The following is a 6,000-nucleotide window of genomic DNA, read 5'->3' on the forward strand; positions in this document are numbered from 1 at the left end:
GTCGTGTCCAACTCTTTGCGACGTCATGGACTGTAGCCCTCCAGGCTCCTCTGTCCATGGAATTCTCCAGGCAAGAATACTGGAGTGGCTTGCCATGCCCTTCTCCAGGGGATCCTTCCAACCCAGGGATCGAACCTGGGTCTCCTGCATTGCAGGCAGATTCTTTACCATTTGAGCCGCCAGGCAAGCCCCAACCAGACAGGCAAGCGGAGGTCAAATCATGAAGGACCTTGAAGAACATAATAAAGAGTTCAGAATTGATTCTAAGAGAGCAAGAAGTCCTTGGCAGGTTTAAGCAGGAAAATGGTACCGTTTGATGTATAGTTTGAAAAGATCACTCTGGCTGCCATGAAGAGAGTACAGTAAGTCCTTGCTATCCTCAGCAAGTAGGCTCAAGGACCCCTGCAGGTACCAAAGTCCTCAGATGCTCAAGTTCCTCATATAAAATGGCATAATATTTGAATCTGACCTGTGCACAACCTTTTGTATACTTGAAATCATGTCTAGATTACTTAATACACCTAATACAATGCTTGTTGTTCAGTCACTAAGTCGTGTCCGACCCCTTGAGACCCGCAGCATGCCAGGCTTCCCTGTCCTTCCCTATTTCCCCAAGTTTGCTCAAGTTCATGTCCACTGAGTTGCTATCTAACCATCTCATCCTCTGCTACCCTCTTCTCCTCTTGCCCTCAATCTTTCCCGGTATCAAGTCTTTTCCAATGAGTTGGCTCTGTATCAGGTAGCCAAAGTATTGGAGCTTCAGCTTTAGCTGAATACAATGCTAACGCTATGTAAAAATTGTACATGCAATGTAAATGCTATGTAAATAGTTGCTGGTATGCAGCAAATTCAAGTTTTGCTTTTTGGAACTTTCTGGATTTTTTTCAAATATTTTTGATCTGTGATTGGTTGAATATGCAGATGTGGAATCTGACCATACTCTCTAGGAGTGAGAGTGGGAATAGGAAACCAGATAGGAAATGGGCAGTAGTTCTGGCAATAGGTATTTTTCAACTGGACTAAGGTGTGTGTGGCTAATGATGTGCGTGATAGGGTGGTTTCAGATGAGGTGAGACTGCACATTATGAGTCTCACTCATATTGGCAAGGCCATTTCATTGAGTGGATGACTGCATGCTTCTACCTTCCCTGACTTCCTGAATGTTGAACCCTACTTGTCACCATAAGCAAAAGTAACAGTGACATTCTTCATCACGTTAGATCTTGCTTTCTTGTCTCCAGGTTATAGCGGTTCTTAGTGAAAGATCAATGTGCTTCAGAGTGAGATAGATCTGGACTGGAATCCTTGCTGCAACACTTAATAGGTGGATTGACTTACTAGGTGGGTAGCTTTTAGTTTTGTTTTTTTTTTTTTTCTTTTTTAAATTTATTTTTTAGTTGAAGGATAATTGCTTTACAGGATTTTGTTGTTTTCTGCAGACCTCAACATGAATCAGCCGTAGGTATACTTGTGTCCCCTCCCTTTTGAACCTCCTTCCCATCTCCCTCCCCATCCCACCCCTCTAGGTTGATACAGAGCCCCTGTTTGCGTTCCCTGAGACATACAGCAAATTCCCATTAGCTATCTATTTTATGTACGGTAACGTAAGTTTCCATGTTACTCTCTCCATGCATCTCACCCTCTCCTCGGTGGGTAGCTTTTAAGTTAGTATCTCCAATCTTTAGTTCCCTTGGCTGCAAAAAGGGGCCGATAATAATACTTGCTTCTTGCGGTCTTATGCTGAAGCCTCAAATGAGATTTTAATAGTATTTGTGAAAATGTTTAGCACACAGTAGGTTTTCAATGCAAGTTATTTGGCTTAGACTCTGAATCATCTCCTTCAGCTCTTTGCATTCCTGGGCTGGGATGGGAGGCAGACATGTCTGCCCAAACTCCATCCCTGATGTCAGTGAAGCACATATCTTCAGGAAAGAACACTGCATCAAAAGGCAGGAGGTAGCCTTGATTTTCTATTTCCCCTACTTGCTAAATACTGAGTGACTTTGGATAAGCTGCACTCCCTCCCTGGGTTGCAATCCCTCATTTATAAAATGAGGAAACTGGGCTGGATAATCTAATTATAGCAGATAGTGACTTGATTTCATTTGATGCCAGTATTAAACTTTAATAGCAGCAACCATCAGTTATGGAACACACAGTGGGGCCAGACAACGTGTTATATGTCTTATATATATGTTGTATGTTAGCACAGAATCGGAGCAGGCAATGGCAACCCACTCCAGTATTCTTGCCTGGAAAATCCCACGGATGGAGGAGCCTGGTAGGCTTCAGTCCATGGGGTTGCTGAGTTGGACGCGACTGAGCGACTTCACTTTCACTTTTCACTTTCATGCATTGGAAAGGGAAATGGCAACCCACTCCAGTATTCTTGCCTGGTGAATCCCAGGGACAGCGGAGCCTAGTAGGCTGCCATCTATGGGGTCGCACAGAGTCGGACACGACTGACATGACATAGCAGCAGCAGTAGCAGCACAGATGGTCCTGTGAAGGAGGTACTTTTCTGTTCCCATTTTACAGATGGGAAACTGAGGCAGAGAAGTGGGAGCATCTCTAATAATAGCAGCCAGATTCTCTGCAGTTCTATGCACCAAAACCCTTTGGGAGTTTCACAAGTGCCAGGCATTAAGCAAGATGCTGCAGCTGCAAGCCGAGACCTTGCCCTCCAAAGCCTATGGTCTGGAAGTCATGGAAGCCCAGAACAAGTCTTGCATAGTCCCACAGGAGGAGAAGCCACTGTGAAGGGAATGCAGTGGCATTCCTTGGCATGTGAAACTAGTTTGGGCTGGTTCTGTTCTGCAGTACAATGTGGCCTTTCTGAACTGAGCAAGTACAAAAGGTTTCCATCTCCTGTCTGCGTTCTGCTGCTCTAGGCTGAGTGCCCACCCCCACACTGACACTTGCTTTGTTTCTGTTTATGTTCTTTTTTCCAGTAGCTCTTATTTCTCATTCTTCACAATGTTTCATTTTTTCTGTGTGTTAATTATAGAAGGAAAGTTCAACAAGACACAAGGTCTGTCTGCAGAGGAGGCAGGCTGGAATAGCCACAGGGGCCTTTGTCTTGCTTGGGCCTATGTGTGAACACCGTGTGAAGAGATCACAGGGGCTGTCTTAAAACTGAGAACTGGGGACACTTAGGTCCTCGTTCAAGCTCTGCTGCTTACTGCTGGGTGACTCTGGGCTTATCACACAATCTACCTGAGTCCGAATTTCTTTCCTCTAAGATGCTGCTAGCTAGATATGAGATACCAGTGGATAGTATCTAGACATTAGTATAATACTAGAACAGGATGCTAGTAGATAGTAGCAGATTCTAGTAGAATCAGAAGCCTTGGGTTACATCTTAGCTTTATCACTTACTAGCTGTGTGATCTAGTCACAACTTCAGTTTCTGTTTGTGTAAAATGAGGTCACATGAGAAGACTGTTATGAACTTGAAGTTACATAATCCACGTGACGTTCTTGGCACGATGCCTGGTGTGTCGCAAACTCTATATAAATCTTAGCTATTAGTACTGACCATGCTGGTTAACTGACTTAATGGATATAAGAGTGTTTCATAAATTGCAAAGCTCTGTACAAATGTTAGTTATTATTTTGATGATGATTGTTAGTTAGAAATAAGAGAGAAAGGACTTTTGATAATCTTTACTCACCAAGTCAGTTTTGTTTTTTTTAATTTGGGTTTTATATTTATCTCCTTCAATAACATGCTATTAATATTATATGAACTCTTTCTAGGGCATTATTGTTCCAGAAATCTGGGGCATCAAAGGCCATCCCATGCCTTTATAGACACAGAAATGGGAAATCAGCCACAAGGCTGTGTAATTTCATTTTACCCTTTGCTTCTCTCATTGAACTTGGTAGTTCACGTCTAAATGAACTGAGCTTTGAAATCTTGCATCAGTAGCTCTAGCCAGCCAGTGTACATTGTGATTAAAATGCACTGACCCTCCTTAAAGAAATACAATGCAACTAAATGGAAGGAAGGAATTCATGAGAAAAAAACAGTTACAAATACTCTGGCGAGACATCATTCTATTTGTGTCGTTAAAATCTGGTTGTGTGGAAAAAAAAATACATATGTAAGTTCTGTTGAGGTAGAAAGGATCTGAGTCTTGGGACTATTATCTTTTGTTTGGGAGCTGGGAGTCTTTCTTGAGAAAGGTAAGTAAAGTGAAACCCTTTACGATGATGATACTGGAGGAAAATAATAGCTTAGAGGACAGCTGTGTTATTTCAGGCTCTTATTCCAGGTAGTTTTTGTGTTCCAGGGAACAGGATTTTGACCTGCTCTATATTGAATGCATACAATAATAAGCACTGTTATCACCTGCCTTCTCTGCCAGGGCTCCCAAACGCTGTAGGCGCCACCTTCTCAGACTGTGAAACAGCTTCAGTGCAAACAGAGGTTTCAGAACTCTCCAACCAAATACCATCGTTAATGGTGAAGAACTCCTGACAATAAACATTCCAGGGATGTCTCAGACACAAAGCGGCTATCAACTGATTTGGAATGAACACCCGCTGTTATCTGAAATGATCTTTTAAAATATTTTATGTGGGTCTAAGTAGGGTGGAGAGCTGGCCGGTTGCATGTTTATGGCTCATCTCTGTTCTTGAATGAGTGCTCCTTCACGTCTTCTTTTCCATAATGGATTATAATTAGCAGTACGTTAGGGGCTGTATCATTAAACAGTTCCATTCAACAAAACATTTATTGAGAGCCTACTCCTACTATGTATGTATATGTGTGTGGTGGGAGGGGGGGACACTCCACCAGGTGCCACTGTTAAAGCAGTGGTCCTCAAGCTTCAGCATGCTTTAGAATCTCCTGGGAGCTTTGTTAAAGCTCAGATTGCTGGCCTCACCCCCAGAGTTTCTGACTCGATAGCTGGTTGCAGGTTATTGGAGAAGGGAGAAGGGCAAGAATTTGCATTTCCAACAAGTTCCTAAATGATGCTGATGCTGCAGGTCCAAGGACCACTTTGAGAACCGCTGTCTTAAGGAACTTATTGCACTTCTGGTGAGACGTGCAGATGATGGATTTATATAAGAATCAGACTGTGAGAGGTTAAGACAGAGGTATAAAGAAAAGGCAGAGAGAAGGGAGCAATTTCTGTGCTGTGGGACGATCAGGGAAGGTGGCAAGAGGCAGCAGTCTAAGAAGGAATTAGGCAGGTGTGAAAAGGTGCAGAAGAGATTTTCTCTGAAATATAGCAGGTTAGCAGTTCAGAAAAGATGCTATAAGGTTATCTGCTCTTTCTTTCCTTCCCTGACTCAGGAGAACATAAAGGTGCAAAGAGTTAGATTCAAAGAAATCTCTCCCCTTGTATTTAAAAGCTCCAATTTCTGCCCTCATGTGGGCTAGGAATAAGACTGCAGTTTTAATGGCAGTTCCCATCTCCCTTAGATCAACGATGAAGAAACTCCATTTCCTGCAGAAACAAAAACACCATCACTCAGTCCCCCAGGGAATGTCAACAGAATTAAAAATGGAATTAACAGTTCATCTGGAAACCATCTTTTTAAAAATCATATGCTTAGCTCACTGTTCCATGAAAACTGTTTCTGAAACACCAGCTTAATGTTCCTGGCATCATACTCCTGTTTCATCCTCATATGACTGAGGGACAAAGGGCAGCTGAGTGGCAGGAGGATAAATGAGGTGTACCGGGAGTGTGGCAGGAGAGACGAGGAAGGTGAGAGCGTGATCCTTGCCTGACTATGGATGAGCTTATTGTGCAAAGGGGGTGTCCATGGCCACCTCAACCAGAGAGGACGCCTATAGAAGAGGCTTCTGAAGGATGGCAATGGTGTTGGCTTGCACAAGCCGTGTAAGGTTTAGACAGAGGGAAGATAATGAACAAAGGGAAGGGGTTTCACCTGGATCCTTGTACCATCTTATTTTCATGTTTTTAAGGATTTTCCCCATCCTTTTCACTATTGTGATGTTGCTCAAGATGATGGAGGGAGACA

General features: G+C 43.1%; 1 long non-coding RNA gene across 2 annotated transcripts in view; it reads left to right on the top strand.

Moving 5' to 3' along the window:
* LOC129655390 (uncharacterized) overlaps positions 1 to 4,707 on the top strand; it is a 90,254-nt gene extending 85,547 nt beyond the window's left edge. For both annotated transcript variants that reach the window (XR_008715972.1, XR_008715973.1), the window contains one exon: positions 4,371 to 4,707. This is a non-coding gene — a long non-coding RNA (uncharacterized LOC129655390). The remainder of the gene's footprint in view (positions 1 to 4,370) is intronic.
* The last annotated feature ends 1,293 nt before the right edge of the window (positions 4,708 to 6,000 follow it).

Source organism: Bubalus kerabau, chromosome 6 (genome assembly GCF_029407905.1).
Source record: "Bubalus kerabau isolate K-KA32 ecotype Philippines breed swamp buffalo chromosome 6, PCC_UOA_SB_1v2, whole genome shotgun sequence".
NCBI classification, from domain to species: domain Eukaryota; kingdom Metazoa; phylum Chordata; class Mammalia; order Artiodactyla; family Bovidae; genus Bubalus; species Bubalus kerabau.